An 11,778-nucleotide genomic window follows, 5' to 3' on the forward strand; every position below is an offset into this window, starting at 1 on the left:
TAAAGACCACTTTGTCGTAGCTCTCCTGTTCTTCAGATGAAAATCCCAAATCCAAAAGGTTAAACAATTGCTCAAAGAATCTCGTGGCCATTTGGGGAAGAGTCAAAACTTCCAACATCATAAGCTGTTCTCTACATCGTACCTTCTCATTAAACATAAGTGTCTCAGGTTACAGAACCAGAAAGTCAAAAGTGTCATTGGAGTCATCTACTCCAGACATTCTCAACCAAAATTAGGTAAACAGCTAACATTGGAACCAGTATATGAATTCTTATTCCCCAAGGGCCGTGAGATGGTTTTCAGATCCTACGGGCACATGGCTTCTCCACATGAACAGATTCCTGTTAACTATATACAGTGAACAAGTATTATTCTGTTCTATGTGTGCCATTGCGGGGAAGCGTTAACTTATGTCAACATACCTCTCAAGACAGAATCCCCTTTATATTATCTCCAAATGGTAACCATTCAGTCGGCTTGACCCTATCTATTAAATAGGAGAGCAGCCTGAATGATTCAGGTTGAATAGCGGACACATTATCCAGGTCTCTGACTTTGGCCAAGATCCCTCCATATCTCCGTGTGGAAAAGAATGTGGTATATCAATGTGCAGATGGTTATGGGCTCCCTTTAACAGATTCTTCTATGAATTTAACTTACCTGAGAGACACCCCTAGAGCCGTCCCCCGTAAACCTCACCCCAGAATAAAAAGTACTATCAATTAGCACATTGGAAAGTAATACTTTAAAGAAGTAGGGAAATCAACCTGTTGCCCATTGCAGTCAATGTCCCCTAGGTTATTGTTCAGTGACCCCCGGCTGATATCGTCTGGATAAAAAAAACTCAAAAACAAAAAACAAAAGCAAAATATCCAAGAACACCAGCATAGACTGAAAAAATAACTCAGAGGGCAAGATCTGATGGTGGCTCATTTTGATAAAAGGCAGTGTTAGAATTAAAACACAAATGTGTTTGGGCTGCTTTCATAAATTTTAAAATAAAGTCCTGTGTCCATGATTATGAGGAGAGCATACCTCAGACATCCATAAAACATACAGTAAAATTATTTAACACAGAAACCCCAGTGGCATACAGTAAGTAGTAAGCTGAAACATCCCGGGTAGTTGTCTAGACAGTTCTACCAACCCTGGCTACTGTGCCCTTAATAGGTGCAGGATTTGGATCACCGGTGGCACATCTCAGAGATCCTGGCTGGCGAGACTAGAGCATCTTGGCCTGTTCTTTGTGTCTTTCTTCCAGCCGAGGCATGTTCGCAGGGCAATGGCAGAGGTTCAAGAGAGATCACGCCCAATCATGCAAACACTTTTCAATCCTCTGTGTGTATTACATTTGCTAAGAGTCTTGTGGCTGAAGCAACGCCATGGCTGAGGCGAGAGTTAGAACAGAAGAGCCCTTCCGACTGACATGGCGAAAGGCAGGAATTTAAGAACAGGTGGGGAATTGGAGCCAGTTTTTCGATTTATCACAAAATACGGATTTAAATGATATTGTAAATCAACGAAATTTCACAGAGAAGACCTCTCAACGTTCCTTGCATGGGAACACAATGCAATGACAAACCTCAACCACCCTGATAATGTGATTGCTTCACTTATAAAAACACTCGTTTTCCCTTTGTCTGGCGGTGAGGATCATATACCCACTTTTACCACCCTTGTGCCTTAGCTGCCAACAAATACAAAGTGAAATGTCATGGTTTTTTTTTTTATATATATATATATAAGTATACTTCTTTTCTTATGTTTTTTGTGATGTTGAGCTTGAATTTTTAATCATTTGATCTTATCTCTTATTTTACATAAGTTGATTTTAAGTCATTTACCAAAGCATGCGGATTATACACTGTATTATGATACTGTGACATCTAAGGCCACGTCCTGAGTCATCGGCACTTGACTTCTAGTGGAATAACTCAAGCTGAAGGTTCCTACAGCAATCCAATTGATGCAATGGCGCTATACTCAAACTCCTTTGTACTTTTATAATTCACTTCCCTTCTGGAACTATCGATTCAAATGTCAGCCCCCCAGAAACATTTTTCTGGGCTCAAGAATTTCCATGTCCATTTTTGGGAAGTTTCAGTTGGTTGAGGGAGAATCAGTTATACTTCTCCTAAAAGGTCTGCAAAACTCCTCTGTAATATCGAGCTGTTTTACGTGGGGAAATGTAGACACGCTAAGGCCAAGTGATTTACTCCATCCTACGACTAATCAATAGCAGAATAAGGAGGAGACCAGAGTTACAGCACTTGGAGAGCGGGCTAAGCCTTATTAAACAACACGGAATCATGTATATCTGATACTCAGCTCGAAGTATCGAAATTAGACCACCACATCGCACAGGTGGAAATGTGTGTACAAGGTCTGTTAAACATGATATATTCCTAATGTACTGCAATTACTGAAACACCTGTGGCATAGAACACACTCGGTTCTTGAGGGAAAATGTGTAGCTCATTCAAATAGTCTGTCTCACATTTCATTGCGTTTACCTGCGGTTATACGATCTAGCCATTCCATGTTAGTGTAAGTCACAAGAACTGTTTCTTAATTAGAGTGACTCTTGGGTGTGACTGTGTTGATCTGTGGGGTTTATTTTTCTTTCTTAGAATTTTTGCTAGTTTCGGTAGCCTGGGAGGGAAACGATGTCTTTTAACTGAGTGCTCGACAGCTCCGGGAAAGCCATCTGCCTAAGTTATCAACCTGTGGAAAAGACTCCCACGCTGAACTAGGATTCAACATCCACTTAGAATCTGGAAATTTCCCACCTAAGTCCTTTAGTTCAATAACACGCCACAGGCGCAATGCTACCCAACAGGTGGAAATTGGTTTGCTATTGAGAGGGCAATTCTCTTTCTGTAACACGCTCAGCCTCAGGGATGCGGCGCATATGTTTATACAGTTAGATAAAGCTCAATCCCTGATTGTTTCTGAGGGATGACAGAGTAAGTGGAAAAAATATAAATAAAGAGTATGATGACATTACAAAGGTGAGAAGAAATAATTTTTAAAAGTCAATCTTCTGGTCAGAGAAAAAAAACCACATTGCAGCTATATTTCTTTACAGGTTTAATGGCAGTTTTCAGATTTTCAGGATTCTGTTGATTTGCTGAAATTTCCTATATAAATGGCATATTTATAATCGTCTATCGGCAATAATAAGAGATGAGAATACGTGGCTTACGGACAAAATTAATTTTTTTAAGTAGGCGATAGAATCCCATTGATGGGCTTTTACTGTATCCATTATAGTACCCAGAAAAGAGTTAGTGCATGAAAAAACATAAATTATTAGGCTGGAAGAAAACTTGGGGATAATAGAGAATAGAGAATGCTCACCCCTGGTTCCCAACTCTCACAACACCTAATAAACTTTTGAAAAATTAATAAACTTACCACAGCAAAGAAATGACCTGTATTGATGACAAAACTACTTGCAACAGCTAACTTTTGAACCTAGGTTTCCTGATTTCAGAGTTCACTTCTTTTCACCTTTTCCTCTCATTCTGCTGATTTTTAAAAAAATTCATGGTTTAGACAAATGCGTCTTTTTCTCTGCTATGAGTACTGTGTGTGTTTGTTCCCTCTCTTCTTTCTCTTTTAAAAACTAACTTGAAGATCTTTTAAAATATTTTAGAGTCACAATTACGATTGAAGAATAATATAAAATCCGTGTTCCTGACACCTCATGTATGAAAGTTATTATTAAACATAAAATGAGCTGAAATTTCCTTTGCCACCCTTTCAGTGTGATCCCCAGATAATACTGTTTTCTTTTTCTTTCTTTTTTTTTTTTTTTTTGCGAATGTCAGCATTCCCATACTTTATACTTTTACGTAAAAGGAAGCTTTTACGTAAAAGTATACATAAGCTTCCTACATACACAGTTTTATGAATTAAATTTCTTATAGCATGCCACACATGACCTACTGATGTTTGTGTGTTCAATTCAAGATTTGACCATATTTATATATTGAGTACTAGCTCGTTATTTGTACTGCTGTGTGTTATTCTATCTTATAACAATAGTTCACTGAAGTATCCATTCCCCAGCTGGTGGGTAGCTGTGTTGTATATGTAATGATTTAATAAATGTATACCTAACTAGTATTTGTTGAATAGTCCATTCATTCCCCACTGATGTGCAGTAAAAGCTTGTCATAAGCGATCTCTTGCATATCTGTGTGGTTTTGTTTCTAAGCTTTCTACTGTGTTCTTTATGCAGACTGACCCTACCATCTTAACCATTATGTATTTATACTGTCTTTTTTTTTTAATTTTTAATTTTTAATTTTTATTTTTGAGAGAGAGAGAGGAGAGGGAGACATAGAATCTGACACAGTCTCCAGGTTCCAAGCTGTGAGCACAGGGCCCGACATAGGGCTGGAACTCATGAACCGCGAGATCATGACCAGAGTTAAAGTCCACACTTAACCATCTGAGCCACCCAGATGACCCTAGTAAGTCTTGATATATGGCAGGCATGGTCCTTTACCTTTTTATTCTGAACAGTCATGGCTTTATTGCTCTTCTATAGGAAATGCTTGCAATTTTGATCCCTTGCCCTCCCTCCACAAAAAAAAATGTTTGAGTTTTGAGTGAAATGAAATTAGTTTTAACATGAATTTAGGTAAAACTGGCATACTTTCACTGTTGAGTGTTTTTATTCGTGACAAGCTATATATTTTTTTATTTATTTAGGTCATCTTTAATCTCTCTCAATAAAGTTTAAAATTTTCAGTGCCAAGTTCTTTCACATATTTTGTTGGATATATTCTTTGTTGTTATGTTTAAATTGGATCCTTAAATTTTTTTCACTTAAATTTTTCTTGGAATCTAGAAATCTAGAAATCAAATAATATTTTTGCTATTCATTTTATTCATAAACCTTGCTAATGATGTGACACCTAAATTTAGGAATTATCATATAGATACAAAATTTAAATCCATGGGGTCAGCATAGCTTAGTGTGAGAACACAGAAAGGAAAGAGGGAGTAGCTCCTACATGTAGAGGTCAGGTAGAGAAGAAATGCGGCTGGTCATTGAGGAGGAAAAGCACAAGAGACTGGCATGACATGGAAAAGCAGGGGAGAGTTTCAAAGAAGAAACAGCCAATAATGTCAAATGCCACCAAGAAGTCATATAAAGTAAATATTAATAATACAGAGAGCAAACCGATGATTGCTAGAGGGGAAAAGGGTGAGAGTATACGCAAAACTGGGTGAAGGGGAATGGAAGGTACAGGCTTCCAGTTATAGAATGAATAGGTCACAGGGATGAAAGGCACAACATAGGGAATATCGTCAATGGTACTGTAATAGCATTGGATGGTGACAGATGGCCACCACTTGTGAGCCACACAAGTGAGCACAGCATAACGTACAGACTTGTCCAATAATTATGTTGTACATCTGAAACTAATGTAACATTGCGTGTCAATTTTACTTCCGTAAAAATAATAATAATAAGTAATTTGATAGAAAGCAATGGACCAGAAGTGAAACTCAGATATATTAATGAATAAATAGGCTATTAGAAAACAAAGAGATTAAATGTAAATTGTTCTTTCAAGAAGTGTAACAGTGAATGACAATGGTCGGAAGTTTATATGTGTATATGTAAAAAGCTTGTCCTAATTCATGAAGTAGTTTATCCCACCAGTGGGATTTCAATTGTATTGAAATATTATTTCACATCTTTGAGAAGCCCAGTGGTTTTTCCTCCTTTTATCTGTTAATGTGGTAAATTTCAGTACTGGGTTATTTAATATATACACATCATTGAATTCCTATGCTGAACACAAAGTTGTCTATATAAATTTACATATTTGCATATTAGTTGATAAATTCAGTTTTGTTCCTATTTTAAAATATTTGAATGTATATTCATTAATAGAGACTGACCACTAGTGATTCTTTTTTTTTTTAATTTTTTTAACATTTATTTATTTTTGAGACAGAGAGAGACAGAGCATGAATGGGGGAGGGTCAGAGAGAGGGAGACACAGAATCTGAAACAGGCTCCAGGCTCTGAGCTGTCAGCACAGAGCCCGATGCGGGGCTCGAACTCACGGACTGTGAGATCATGACCTGAGCCGAAGTCGGCCGCTCAACCGAATGAACCACCCAGGTGCCCCTGACCACTAGTGATTCTTAGGCTGGTCTTATGAAGCTTTGATGTCAATGTTATTAATCTTTATACAATAAGTTATTCAGTGTTAACTCTTTATTTTCCAAGATTTTTTTTAAGTTTACTTATTTGTTTTGAGAGAAAGAGAGCACACAGGAGAGGCAGAGAGAGAGGAAAAGAGAGAGGGAGAGAGAGAGAATCCCAAGCAGGCTCTGCACTGTCATAGCGTGGCACCTTATGTGGGGATCAAACTCAGGAACCATGAGATCATAACCTGAGCTGAAATCAAGAGTCAGTCACTTAACCAACTGAGCCACCCAGGCACCTATTACCTAAGACACTCTGTATTAGCAGTATTCTTTGCCTTGAAAGTGTGGTAGAACCTAACACTAAAACCACCTGCTCTGGAGGTTGAATTGATATGTGTGTGTATATTTTACAGTTAATTTAACTTCTGCTTATAAGTCCCTTTCAGGTGTCCGTTTCTTCTTGATACATTTTTAACAAGTTACATTTTAAGGAGATCTGTTATTTGAAGTAAAATCTCAAATTAGCTTTATCAAGTTCATCCCTGCATTGTATTATCTTTATATTTTTATAATTTCTACTTTCTCTGTGCTTGTTCCACCTTTTTTGATTCTTAATACTAAGATGCTTGTGCTGTCTCTCTCTGCCCCCTCCCCTCTCTCTTTTGCCAGTTGATTCATTTTCTCAATCTTTATAAAGAACTAACTTTTGGCTATGTTGATTCTTTCCAATTTATCTCTGCTCTAATCTTCATGATTTTCTTTTTTCTACTTTTTTGGATTAGTGTATGTCCTTGGATTAGTATATAATTTCATATAATGTTTCCACTGTTTGACTCTAGTAATAACCGTCATATTTTCAGAGATACTCTTTTGGTATTCATCAGCTCTAGGTGTTTTCATGTTTCCATTTCCATGTTTGGATTTTGATTTTGGAGAAATGTGTTGATAAATTTCAAAACATGTTTTATTTGTTTATTTATTTATTTATTTATTTATCATCAGAGTTTTTGTCAAGGTTCTTAAGAATGATACGTATTTTTTGGACCTAAAACTTAACTGCGTTATCACAAATCCTTTGGTGTCCAGTGCTACTGACCTTTGCTCATCGTGATTCATTTCTCTTTGTGTTTTATAATTTTGGGTTGTGAGCTTATTCTTGACAGAGCTTCATCTGTGAGAATCCTTGAAACCTGCATCACTGTATTTATTCTGAGAGAACTGGCATTCACTGTTATTAGCTACCCCACAATTACTTGAAAGTGCTTTGAGTAGACCTAAAAATAAGTCTGCTTTAAGTTGAGTTATTTTTTGTTTTGTGTTTCTTTTGTCATTAAGGTGGTATACATTAGAATTTCCAATGCATCTGAAGGTATGCCCATAGATCAAAATTCTTAGGAGATCCTTTTCTCTTGCTTAGAGCCCAGGCTGAGACTTAAATTTTTAATATTTCTTTTCAGGAAGAATAGTATTTAGAGGAGTTTAGGATTATGTGTGTTGAGTGTGTCTCCATTCTAGCTTTCCATCTTGGCAGGCTTACGGCCCTTTTTCCCATCGCCGTGTAATTATTAAGATTCAAGCGTCTTCATTACTTCAACTGGCAAATTTCCTCAGTAGAGCAATATAATTAGCATGAACTCTCCATTGTGATTTTTCAGTTCCTTTGTAGTGTATGATCTCTAAAGATTTCCTTTATATCCTATGTAATCAATTTCATTTTTTAGAGTGGTTTTAGTTATACAGCAAAACTGAACAGAAGGTACAGATATTTTCCATATACTCTAGTCCCCACACTTGCACACCGTACCCCATTATCAATATCCTCCACTAGAGGATTTTATTGTAATTGATGAACTGAAAGTAACACATCATTATCACCTGGAGCCCATAGTTCATATCAGGGTTCAATCTTAATGTTGTATTCCTTTACATTTTGAAAGTTCAAATATTCATTGAAAGATGAGTGTCTTGTTGAATATCCCATATTTGTACATATTTTTAGTTAGAATTGTCAGACTAAGCAACCATTTATTTTATTTTTTATTTTCAATTTTTTGGTTTGAGAGAGAAGGAGCAAGAGGGAGGGAGAGGAGCAGAGACAGAGACAGAGAGAATCTTAAGCTGGCTCCACATTCAGTGCGAGCCTGATGCAGGGCTGGCTCCCCTGATTCTGGGATCATGACCTGAGCTGAAATCAAGATTTGGAGATTTGGATGCTCAACCAACTGAGCCATCCAGGTGCCCTTATAATCCACCATTTTAAAAAGAATGGAAATGAAGCTGCCATATCATTAAATATACCTTTAAAAATTCCAATGTTCAAGTTGTCACGTACCAGAAGTTCATTAGCAATTAGAAAAGATCATAAACAAGGAAGGAAGAAACAACTGAGAATAGTGAAATGAATTAATTGGTATGAGTCCAATGACCAAGTCAGATCTGAGGTAACCAGTGGGCCAAGGATGTGAAGTATGTATTCACAACACTTCCATCAGTGATAGAAAAGCAGGTCTCTACAAGTGGTAGTTGGGAATGAATCTCACGGGTTCCAGGTTCCTTTCTACTTGGCTCAATGTGCTCTTGATGAGCTGGGAGCACACTAATTGCCAGTGATAAATGAGAAAGAGAAAAATTACCAAGTTACATTGTGTAAGATTGTTACAACTGATGTGTCAAATTTTTAATGAGATATTTAGGGATTTTAGGCTTTGCTCTTTTTTTTTTTAATTTTTTAACATTTTTTTAATTTATTTTTGAGACAGGGAGAGACAGAGCATGAACAGGGGAGGGTCAGACAGAGGGAGACACAGAATCCGAAACAGGCTCCAGGCTCTGAGCTGTCAGCACAGAGCCCGACACAGGGCTCGAACTCACAGACTGCAAGATCATGACCTGAGCTGAAGTCGGCTGCTTAACCGACTGAGCCACCCAGGCCCCCCTAGGCTTTGCTCTTTATAGCAAAAAGGTATATCTATCTATGTATCTTTTTTATATCTACCTATATCTATATCTATATCTGTATCTATATCTATCTACTATGGATAGATCTATCTATGGATAGATACAGATATAGATTTGAAAATGTGCAAATACTGCTTAGCTACTTCACCAACACATAAAGCTGTGATCTTGGTTATTACATTCAATTTAGAGCTGTGTAACATCCACCCTCCGGATCAATATAATAAGAAAACAACACATAAGCAGTGGTTCTGTTCATGACCTAAGTGAAAGGTCATAGTAAAGAAAAGGATAATAATGGAAGAAGTTGTGGACCAACTTTCCTTTTCTTTTCTTTTTTTCCTTTCTTTCTTTCCTTCTTTCTTTCTTTCTTTCCATGAAATTGCATTCCTTTTTTTTTTTTATGTTTATTTTTGACAGAGAGAGAGAGAGCGAGAGAGCACAAGAAGAGTAGAGGCAGAGAGAGAAGAAAGAGAAGAGAGAGAGGGGAACAGAGTATCCGAAGTGGGTTCTGGACTGAGAGCAGAGAGCCCAATATGGGGCTCAAATTCAAACTGTGAGATCGTGACCTGAGCCGAATTTGGATGTTTAACAAACTGAACCACTCAGAAGCCCCAGTGAACCAACCTTTCTGAATTCAAATCCTGACTCCTCCACATATTATTCACTTGACACTGGACAGTTTCCTTCACCTCTATGTGCCTCAATTACCTCATCTGAAAACTGGAGATAATAATAGTGACTACTCCTAAAGTTGTTATAATGATTTCATGAGTCAATGCCTTTAAAGATCTTAGAACAGTGCCTGTCATATAATAAGCACTCCGTTAATACGTGTATAATTATTAGCTACTATGGAGAATGACTTCAGAGCCAAATACTGCTTGCTATAAGAGTTTTCTAATGATGTCAGAGTCCTGGTAGACAAGCAGGCAAGATGAGAGAGTAAAGAAATGGTACATGCATTTGATTTTACAACATAATGTAACCTCCAACCTGTTACCATCATTAAACTTTAAATCCTTAAAAGTAGGGCTCCTCATTTACTTTACAATCCTAGTTCTCAACATAGAAACTGGCTTACAGGTGCAACTCATTAAGTTAGTGTGTGTGTGTGTGTGTGTGTGTGTGTGTGTGTGAAAGAGAGACAGAGAGGCAAACAGAGGAGAGAGAGAGAGAGAGAGGAGGAAAAGAGATTCAGACATGACTATAACAGCAGGTGAGGAATAATCACGGCTGAGCCCTGTAGATTACAGTGAGAATGCATTCAGCTGTCTATGCCAGCAGACTTATTGGCTAGAATCCGTTCTCCATGACCTCATTCTGCTTGGTAGCCTGCTTATTATTTGTTTGACCCCAAAATGGCCTCTATTAATGCCTATGGGCTGTTGATTGCCTTTTGGCATAAAAACTATTGAAAAAGAATTAGCTCCTGTTCCACATTAATTAACAGAGAATGCCTTGGAGTACATTTAGTGCAGGGAATTGCTCTAAAAGTATTCAAAAATATTATATAATTAATTCTTCATATAGATAGATAGATAGATACATAGATATAGATATGTATATATGTTGTTATTTCAATTGACACTCAAACTTTAAAATTTTTTCTGATGCTTTCTAAGTCTAGGATTTGAAACTCTGAGTACTTTAACCACATTTCAATGTAAATTATATATGTCAGATTCAAAACTACCAAAACTGCTTCAAAAAATAAATCAGTAGCATCACACAATTATTTTATATAACATAATTGCACTGAACATAACAAAATAATAAAATTGCTTTAGGAATAAGACCTGGATATTTTATGGGCAGTCCATGAGTTTTGAACGTTCTTTTCTACATCTAGGGATGGTCTCCAAAGTATAAAAATTAATACAATTAAGGACTAGGGACACTTGAAATAATAAGGAAATCATATCTATGCGCTTTGTTGTGAAATATTTTAAAGAAAAAATTTTTATGGTTATTTGTTTTTGAGAGATAGAGCACAAGCAGGGGAGGGGCAGAGAAAGAGGGAGACACAGAATCTGAAGCAGGCTCCGGGCTCTGAACCGTCAGCAGAGAGCCCGACGTGGGGATCAAACCCATGAACCGCGAGCCCATGACCTGAGCCTAAGTTGGGCCCTTAACTCATAAGCCATCCAGGCGCCAGTAAAGACATTTTTAAGTAAAAGTTTTGTAATTTAATGACCTTCAACCAATAAGCTCAAAGAATTACCTTCTGTGAGTAGTGGCTACTTCTATCCCTTCTTCCCAAGAGGAATAGCACATTCTCCAGCCAAAATTTACATGCAGGAGAACTCCTTTACTACAAGTTAATAAATAGTTTTTCAAATATCCAAAGAAAAATTGCAATAAAACAAATGCCTATAATCACAGGTGTTTTCAGAGACTTCAGTTTTCTTGGAATAAATAATATTTACAAGGTTTTAATCTTATGAGGGAACAATAGAATTTAGCACATTTATTATTATAAAGGCAACAAAATGTACATTTGAATAAAAAATTCAATACACTCCTTTGCTTCTGCAGGAAAGCAATTATGACGGTTTATTCTTTATTCACCAAAAGGCTGCTCCAAGACTGCAAATTGTTATTTTGTGAACCTGTTGGAAATTGTTTTCCATTTTTACC

This window comes from Leopardus geoffroyi, chromosome B2 (assembly GCF_018350155.1).
Source record: "Leopardus geoffroyi isolate Oge1 chromosome B2, O.geoffroyi_Oge1_pat1.0, whole genome shotgun sequence".
NCBI classification, from domain to species: Eukaryota; Metazoa; Chordata; class Mammalia; order Carnivora; family Felidae; genus Leopardus; species Leopardus geoffroyi.